Source organism: Pleurodeles waltl, chromosome 3_1 (assembly GCF_031143425.1).
Source record: "Pleurodeles waltl isolate 20211129_DDA chromosome 3_1, aPleWal1.hap1.20221129, whole genome shotgun sequence".
In the NCBI taxonomy this organism is placed as follows: Eukaryota; Metazoa; Chordata; class Amphibia; order Caudata; family Salamandridae; genus Pleurodeles; species Pleurodeles waltl.
In genome coordinates this window covers 1,788,997,670-1,789,007,799 of record NC_090440.1, presented here as the reverse complement: position 1 = coordinate 1,789,007,799, position 10,130 = coordinate 1,788,997,670, and positions in this window count along the sequence as shown.

Sequence of the window (10,130 nt, the reverse complement as noted above, 5' to 3'; positions counted from 1 at the left end):
TGTGCACAAAGGATTTCCACCGGAAGTGCACAGGGGCCGGAGAAGTTGCAAAAGTCACGGTTACCAACAATGCAGTCTGGCGTGGGGAGGCAAGGACTTACCTCCACCAAACTTGGACTGAAGAGTCACTGGACTGTGGGAGTCACTTGGACAGAGTTGCTGGATTCAAGGGACCTCGCTCGTCGTGCTGAGAGGAGACCCAAGGGACCGGTAATGCAGCTTTTTGGTGCCTGCGGTTGCAGGGGGAAGATTCCGTCGACCCACAGGAGATTACTTCGGAGCTTCTAGTGCAGAGAGGAGGCAGACTACCCCCACAGCATGCACCACCAGGAAAACAGTCGAGAAGGCGGCAGGATCAGCGTTACAGAGTTGCAGTAGTCGTCTTTGCTACTATGTTGCAGTTTTGCAGGCTTCCAGCGCGGTCAGCAGTCGATTCCTTGGCAGAAGGTGAAGAGAGAGATGCAGAGGAACTCTGATGAGCTCTTGCATTCGTTATCTAAAGTTTCCCCATAGACAGAGACCCTAAATAGCCAGAAAAGAGGGTTTGGCTACCTAGGAGAGAGGATAGGCTACTAACATCTGAAGGAGCCTATCAGAAGGAGTCTCTGACGTCACCTGGTGGCACTGGCCACTCAGAGCAGTCCAGTGTGCCAGCAGCACCTCTGTTTCCAAGATGGCAGAGGTCTGGAGCACACTGGAGGAGCTCTGGACACCTCCCAGGGGAGGTGCAGGTCAGGGGAGTGGTCACTCCCCTTTCCTTTGTCCAGTTTCGCGCCAGAGCAGGGCTAAGGGGTCCCCTGAACCGGTGTAGACTGGCTTATGCAGAATTGGGCACCTCTGTGCCCAACAAAGCATTTCCAGAGGCTGGGGGAGGCTACTCCTCCCCTGCCTTCACACCATTTTCCAAAGGGAGAGGGTGTAACACCCTCTCTCAGAGGAAGTCCTTTGTTCTGCCATCCTGGGCCAGGCCTGGCTGGACCCTAGGAGGGCAGATGCCTGTCTGAGGGGTTGGCAGCAGCAGCAGCTGCAGTGAAACCCCAGGAAGGGCAGTTTGGCAGTACCAGGGTCTGTGCTACAGACCACTGGGATCATGGGATTGTGCCAACTATGCCAGGATGGCATAGAGGGGGCAATTCCATGATCATAGACATGTTACATGGCCATATTCGGAGTTACCATTGTGAAGCTACATATAGGTAGTGACCTATATGTAGTGCACGCGTGTAATGGTGTCCCCGCACTCACAAAGTTCAGGGAATTGGCTCTGAACAATGTGGGGGCACCTTGGCTAGTGCCAGGGTGCCCTCACACTAAGTAACTTTGCACCTAACCTTTACCAGGTAAAGGTTAGACATATAGGTGACTTATAAGTTACTTAAGTGCAGTGTAAAATGGCTGTGAAATAACGTGGACGTTATTTCACTCAGGCTGCAGTGGCAGGCCTGTGTAAGAATTGTCAGAGCTCCCTATGGGTGGCAAAAGAAATGCTGCAGCCCATAGGGATCTCCTGGAACCCCAATACCCTGGGTACCTCAGTACCATATACTAGGGAATTATAAGGGTGTTCCAGTAAGCCAATGTAAATTGGTAAAAATGGTCACTAGCCTGTTAGTGACAATTTGGAAAGAAATGAGAGAGCATAACCACTGAGGTTCTGATTAGCAGAGCCTCAGTGAGACAGTTAGTCACTACACAGGTAACACACTCAGGCACACTTATGAGCACTGGGGCCCTGGGTTACCAGGGTCCCAGTGACACATACAACTAAAACAACATATATACAGTGAAAAATGGGGGTAACATGCCAGGCAAGATGGTACTTTCCTACAAGGTGGTAATGTGGGTTTGTCTAGGGAGATCAAGGACGAGTCTGGCTGCGGCATTCTGTATGGTTTATAGTCGTCTGAGGTGAGCTGCGATCCTTGCGTAGAGAGTTTTGTCACAGTCCATTTGGCTGGAGATGAGGGCCTGGGTGATGGTGCATCTTGAGTTTTTGGGTAACTCATTTGAATATCTTACGAAGCATGCAGGGATGAAGAAGCAGGAGGATGAGACGGTGGGCCGTATTTATACTCTGGTTGCGCCGAATTTGCGTCGTTTTTTTCGACGCAAATTCGACGCTAAACTAACGCCAACTAACGCCATATTTATACTATGGCGTTAGACGCTTCGGGCGCCAAAGTGCCCGGAGTGTGCGTCATTTTTTAGCGTGAACCCCTTCCTTGCGTTAATGATATGCAAAGGAGGCGTTCCCGTCTTAAAAAATGACTCCCAGGCCTTTACGTGGTATTTATACTCCCGGGCAAAAATGACGCCCGGGAGTGGGCGTGGCCAAAAACGGCGCATTTGCGCCGCTTTTTAACGCCTGGGTCAGGCATGGCGTTAAGGGACAAGTGGGCTCAAAATGAGCCCAGAGTGCCCTCCCCTGCCCCCAGGGACCCTCCCTGCCACCCTTGCCCACCCCAGGAGGACACCCAAGGAAGGAGGGACCCATCCCATGGACATTAAGGTAAGTTCAGGTAAGTATTTTTTTTTTTTTTTTGTGGCATAGGGGGGCCTGATTTGTGCCCCCCTACATGCCACTATGCCCAATGACCATGCCCAGGGGACAGAAGTCCCCTGGGCATGGCCATTGGGCAAGGGGGCATGACTCCTATCTTTACAATGATAGGAGTCATGTTGATGGGGGATGGGCGTCGTTAAAAAATGGCGCAAGTCGGGTTAAGACGATTTTTTTGCCTCAACCTGACTTGCCCCATTTTAAGACGCCCATACGCCATTTTCCCCCTACGCCGGCGCTGTCTGGTGTACGTGTTTTTTTTACACGCACACCAGGCAGCGCCGGTCTGGTAGCGCCGGCTAACGCCATTCAATAAATACGGCGCCCGCATGGCGCTTCAGAATGGCGTTAGACGGCGCTAAATTTTTTGACGCTAAACTGCGTTAGCGCAGTTTTGCGTCAAAAAGTATAAATATGGCCCGGAGTGACTTGAGATGTCATAATTAACTTGTACAGAATGAGACCTAGGTTTCTAGCATGGTCAGTGGGGGTGGGTCCAAGTTCTTAGAGCCACCGGGATGCGTCCTACGGGGAGATTTTGTTTCTGAAAATCAGAACCTCTGTTTTATTCGTGTTGAGCTTCAGGCAGTTATCCTTCATCCAGCTGGCAACGTCTGTCATGCATTTGTGGATGTTGGTCTTAGTTATTGTGGTATCTTCGGGGAGGGAGAGGATGAGTTGTGGGACATCAGCGTAGGATATGATATTGAGTCTGTGGGTTTTGGTGATGTTGGCCAGAGGTGTCATATGAGTGTTCAAGAGGGTGGGGCTGAGGACGAAAGGTACGTCACAGATAATTTCCTTGGGTTCAGATTTGAAGGGGGAAGGCTTACTTTTTGCATTCTTTTGGTTCTTTTGTTAAAGAAGGAGGAGCTCCATCTGAGAGCGGCTCCTTGGATGCATATGTTGTGGAGCCTTGTGATGAGTTTGTGGTGGGAGACCATTTCGAAGGCTACTGAGAGGTCTAGGAGGATCATAGCTGCGGTATTTCCTCTATTGCCCTGCTCAAATGTCGTCAGTATCTGCCATGAAGGCTGTCTCTGGGCTGTGGTTGCTGCTAATCTAGATTGGGAGGAGTCGAATAGGCGGTTCTGGTCCAGATGTAAGGAGAGTTGTTGATTCATGGCTTTTTTTAATACTTTGGCTGGGAGTAGAGAGATCAGTCTGTAGTTGCTGAGTTTGCTAGGGTCTGCTGATGGTTTCTGTAGTAGGGCATTACCTTCTGCATGCTTCAAGTCCACTGGGAATGATGGTTTCTGTAGTAGGGCGTTAACTTCTGCATGTTTCCAGTCCACGGGGAAGGTGGCCACGGCAATTGAGGTGGCGGTGAGTATGTGGCTGATTCTGGCTTCCCTTAGGTTGAAGATGTGGTGATTGCATGGAAATGCCAAATTCCTAAAAGACATTTTCAGAATTTGAATTTAAAATCTGAATGCACAATAAGTTAGGATTTTACATTGTGATTCCAGAGACACCAAACTGGTGACCTAGTCCAATTTGGAAATTACTCCAGTGTAAAACGTAAACGTACATGTCCTGCTTTTTAAATACATTGCACACTGCCATCTGAGCTGCCCAGAACCTAACCTATGGGTAACTTATATGTATTAAAAACGAATGTCTGGGCCTGCCAATAAGGTTTAGTTTGCCAGGTCGAAATGGCAGTTTACAATTGCACACACACGCACAGGCTGCAATGGCAGGCCTGAGACATGTTTAAAGTGCCACTTGTGTGGGTGGCACAATCAGTGTTGCAGGCTCACTAGTAGCATTTAATTTACAGGCCCTGGGCACAGGTAGTGTCACTGTACTATGGACATACAAGTCAATTAAATATGCCAGTTGGCTATGAGCCACTTCTACCATGTTTTAAGGAGAGAGCACACACTTCAGTACTGGTTAGCAGTGGAAAAGTGCACAGAACCCTAAGACAAGCAAAAGAGAACTCAGCAAAAACTTGAGGGCAAAGGCAACAAATTTGGAGATGACCCTGCAGAGAGGGCAATTTCCAACAATCTCTCAGGTAAAAATGGTGGTAAGGTGGCTATAATTTATAGTGATAGCCTTTTCGTGAAAAACAATCCACTATAGGAAAGGAAAAACATTAGCGTAGAATGACATGATATCTCTTTTTCCCCCAACCCAATCTCCAATTTTACAGGGTTTCTGGTTTATCAACCCCATTGCCATTATCCCACCTTTTGATTAGAATTTAACCTCTAAATCATCCCGTTTGAGTGCTTCCAAATTAGTTCTAAGTGCTTCGAAATTCTTTGCTGTAGGGTACTTTAATATACATGCTTGCCTTTGGCACATCTTCATCCACTGGTGGCGTGTGTGTTGTGTGGTTTAGAATTTGGGTGCCTGAAATACCTGAGCTGCTTCTGCACATGCTTAGTCAGTCCCCAAAATACTTGACCACCCTGTAAGGATGCAAGAAAAGATGGCTTCCGCCACTGGCAGAGGCCAGCAAGTAGAAGACCATTAATCACCCACTATAAAAATATATAGGCATCCCACCAGTAATCAGGTATTGCATGCAGAAGAAAAGACAAGCTGTTATAGGATAGAAGCGAGACGAGCTGTAACTGAGTGCCTGTGTAATAGAAATGATAAAACAGTGACAAAGCCAGTACAATCTAAAAACAGATGATTCAGCATAAAATTAAAAGAACAGCAGTGGAATTAAATACAGTTATGTGGGTCGCAAAGCCAGTTGTTTTAAATACCCGAGTGCATTCCTGCACATGCTTGGTTGGTCACCAAAAAAAACAGACTGCTGAGTAAGGAGGAAGAAAAGATGGCAGTTGCAACCAGGGTCAGCTGGCAAGTACAAAAAGAACACGAGTTATCCTCATAAAAATCTCCAAGAATCCCAACAGTAAACAGGTATTAAATGTAAAAGAAAAGACAGAAAGTGGGAGCGAGAGGAGACTTATGTAAGTGAGCACCTGTAAATAAAACTTATAAAACTGCAGCGAAACCCAGCACCATCGAAATCAATTAGTTCAGCACAAAATTAAAGTGCAGCAGTGGCCTTACTTGTAGTTCTCATGACTTCCTTCCTTGTCACAGTCTATGACATCTGATTAAGGAGAATTTTCCTTTGCACTGACAATATTACCTTGTTCTTTGGGAAGGCTGTAGAGCCCTGAAGATATAGAGTAGCTCCCAGGAATGTATTTTGCTGGCTAGGTAAATTGATCTCTTTTTGTTAGTAATAAAGCCTCATTGGTTTCGATGACACATAGCCTTCTGTGTATTTCTGAAGAAAGAATCATGTCTGTTCCCCCTTACTAGCCAGACAGACAGTTAGAGATATGCATGTATTCCTCTGCTCCTCCTGATGTGCTGCAATCAGTGAGGGACATCCAGTGAATACGGTTTGATCAACGTTTGTCCCAAAGGATTAAGCTGTGAATTGATAATAACTTGCATCCATCATGAATTTGAGATATTTCTTGTTCTCCTTTATGTAATCATTTGCGAAAGTATGTGTTGTTGAAACAGATTGTGTTCAGGATGGAATGGTTACCTATAAGCCTTCTTCTCAATCATGGCAATTGGGTCTCTAGTTGGCAGAGGTATGCACCCTGTCCAAGTAGTGACCATAATCCTAGTCAGAGTAAGTCAAAACACAACCTAAATTGTCCTGTGCTCACCTTCTGGTAGTTTGTCACAGAGCAGGCAGGCTTAACTTAGAAGGAAACGTGTAAAGTTTTTGTGCAATAATTTATACAGTAACACAGTGAACACACCACTAGAAGTACTCCACACCAGTTTAGGAAAATAGATAGTATTTGTCTGAATACAATAAGACCAAAACCAAGACATCACTTTTAAAAGTTTTAAATGAGTCTCATCCTTAAACATCAGTGGTTGTATCCTTTTAACACACAGTACCTGGGATGCGTAAAAAAATAAAGACGCACAAGAGGAAAAGTGTTGAAAAGTAAAGTGTCAATTTTTCTGGTGCGGCAAAGGCGAGGTGTCATTTCTTTCCATGCCACAAGGCAATGCGTCGGATCTCAGGAGCACAGCCTTGGCACCTTACTGCGATGCGGGAATATTTTCCCAGAATGCGTTGAGCAGAGGCAACAGGTGGTGCGTTGATCCAGCAGGTGATGAGGTGATTTTTCAGCCGCAAGGAAGGCGCTGCTTTGAATTCTGCAGGCGTTGTGTTGATTTTTTGACGTGCTGGATTTTCTCTTCTTTGGTGAAGTCTTTGATAGCTATGAGACCTTAAAACAGGAGACAAGCTCAATCCAAGCCCTTGGAGAGCACTTGAGGAGTAAGGTAGAGTCCTTCCAGCAGAGTCAGCAGGCAGCGGGGCAACAAGCAGGCCAGCAGTCCTTCAGAAGAGCAGTCCAGATTAGTCCTTTAGGCAGGCAGGCAGTCCCACTGACAGAGTCCAGTTGTAGGTCCAGAAATGTCTGATTTGGGGGGTTCACAGACCCAGCATATACACCCAAAAGTGCTTCTGAAATGGAGAAAACTTCAAAGAGTGATTTTGAAGTGCACACGTTCCCTTTTCAACCCAGCCCTGTCTGTCAGGAGCCCAGCTGGGTGTTGTAGGAAAGTACCATCTTGCCTGGCATGTTACCCCCATATTTCACTGTATATATGTTGTTTTAGTTGTATGTGTCACTGGGACGCTGCCAGCCATGGCCCCAGTGCTCATAAGTGTGCCCTGTATGTGTTACCTGTGTTATGACTGACTGTCTCACTGAGGCTCTGCTAATCAGAACCTCAGTGGTTATGCTCTCTCATCTCTTTCAAATTGTCACTATCAGGCTAGTGACCAATTTTACCAATTTACATTGGCATACTGGAACACCCTTATAATTCCCAAGTATATGGTACTGAGGTACCCAGGGTATTGGGTTTCCAGGAGATCCCTATGGGCTTCAGCATTTCTTTTGCCACCCATAGGGAGCTCTGACAATTCTTACACAGGCCTGCCACTGCAGCCTGAGTGAAATAATGTCCACGTTATTTCACAGCCATTTTACACTGCACTTAAGTAACTTATAAGTCACCTATATGTCTAACCTTTACCTGGTAAAGGTTGGGTGCTAAGTTACTTAGTGTGTGGGCACCCTGGCACTAGCCAAGGTGCCCCCACATTGTTCAGGGCCAATTCCCCGGACTTTGTGAGTGCGGGGACACCATTACACGCGTGCACTACATATAGGTCACTACCTATGTGTAGCTTCACAATGGTAACTCCGAATATGGCCATGTAACATGTCTATGATCATGAAATTGCCCCCTCTATGCCATCCTGGCATTGTTGCCACAATCCCATGATCCCACGGGTCTGTAGCACAGACCCGGGTACTGACAAACTGCCTTTTCAGGGGTTTCACTGCAGCTGCTGCTGCTGCCAACCCCTCAGACAGGTTTCTGCCCTCCTGGGGTCCAGCCAGGCTTGGCCCAGGAAGGCAGAACAAAGGACTTCCTCAGAGAGAGGGTGTTACACCCTCTCCCTTTGGAAAATGGTGTGAAGGCAGGGGAGGAGTAGCCTCCCACAGCCTCTGGAAATGCTTTCATGGGCACACATGGTGCCCATTTCTGCATAAGCCAGTCTACACCGGTTCAGGGACCCCTCAGCCCTGCTCTGGCGCGAAACTGGACAAAGGAAAGGGGAGTGACCACTCCCCTGACCTGCACCTCCCCTGGGAGGTGCCCAGAGCTCCTCCAGTGTGCTCCAGACCTCTGCCATCTTGGAAACAGAGGTGCTGCTGGCACACTGGACTGCTCTGAGTGGCCAGGGCCAGCAGGTGACGTCAGAGACTCCTTCTGATAGGCTCCTTCAGGTGTTGCTAGCCTATCTTCTCTCCTAAGTAGCCAAACCCTCTTTTCTGGCTATTTAGGGTCTCTGCTTTGGGGATTTCCTTAGATAACAAATGCAAGAGCTCATCAGAGTTCCTCTGCATCTCTCTCTTCACCTTCTGCCAAGGAATCGACTGCTGACCGCGCTGGAAGCCTGCAAAACTGCAACAAAGTAGCGAAGACGACTACTGTAACTCTGTAACGCTGATCCTGCCGCCTTCTCGACTGCTTTCCTGGTGGTGCATGCTGTGGGGGTAGTCTGCCTCCTCTCTGCACTAGAAGCTCCGAAGAAATCTCCCGTGGGTCGACGGAATTGTCACGCTGCAACCGCAGGCACCAAAGAACTGCATCACCTGTCCCCTGGGTCTCCTCTCAGCATGACGAGCGAGGTCCCTTGAATCCAGCAACTCTGTCCAAGTGACTCCCACAGTCCAGTGACTCTTCAGTCCAAGTTTGGTGGAGGTACGTCCTTGCCTCCCCACGCCAGACTGCATTGCTGGGAACTGCGACTTTTGCAGCTACTCCGGCCTCTGTGCACTTCCGGCGGAAATCCTTTGTGCACAGCCAAGCCTGGGTCCACGGCACTCTAACCTGCATTGATCGACCCCCTGAGTTGTCCTCCGGCGACGTGGGACTCCTTTGTGCAACTTCGGGTGAGCACCGTGTCACTCCTCTTCGTAGTGCCTGTTCCGGCACTTCTGCGGGTGCTGCCTGCTTCTGAGAGGGCTCCTTGTCTTGCTGGGCGCCTCCTCTGTCCCCTGACGCAATTGACGACATCCTGGTCCCTCCTGGGCCACAGCAGCATCCAAAAACCCTAACTGCACGACTTGCAGCTAGCAAGGCTTGTTTGCAGTCTTTCTTCAGGAAAACACTTCTGCATGACTCTCCACGGCGTGGGACATCCATCTTCTAAAGGGGAAGTTTCTAGCCCTTGTCGTTCCTGCAGAATCCTCAGCTTCTACTGTCCACTAGCAGCTTCTTTGCACCCACAGCTGGCATTTCCTGGGCATCTGCACACTCCCGACTTGGTCATGACTTTTGGACTTGGTCCCCTTGTTCCACAGGTACCCTCGTCTGGAAATCCATCGTTGTTGCATTGCTGGTTTTGGTCTTTCCTGCAGAATTCCCCTATCACGACTTCTGTGCTCTTTGGGGAACTTTAGTGCACTTTGCACTCACTTTTCAGGGTCTTGGGGTGGGCTATTTTTCTAACCCTCACTGTTTTCTTACAGTCCCAGCGACCCTCTACAAGGTCACATAGGTTTGGGGTCCATTCGTGGTTCGCATTCCACTTTTGGAGTATATGGTTTGTGTTGCCCCTATCCCTATGTGTCCCCATTGCATCCTATTGTAACTATACATTGTTTGCACTGTTTTCTAATACTATAATGCATATTTGTGGTATTGTGTACATATATCTTGTGTATATTTGCTATCCTCATACTGAGGGTACTCACTGAGATACTTTTGGCATATTGTCATAAAAATAAAGTACCTTTATTTTTAGTATATCTGTGTATTGTGTTTTCTTATGATATTGTGCTTATGACACTAGTGGTACTGTAGGAGCTTCACTCGTCTCCTAGTTCAGCCTAAGCTGCTCTGCTAAGCTACCATTATCTATCAGCCTAAGCTGCTAGACACCCTATACACTAATAAGGGATACCTGGGCCTGGTGCAAGGTGTAAGTACCCCTTGGTACTCACTACAAGCCAGTCCAGCCTCCTACAGGTGT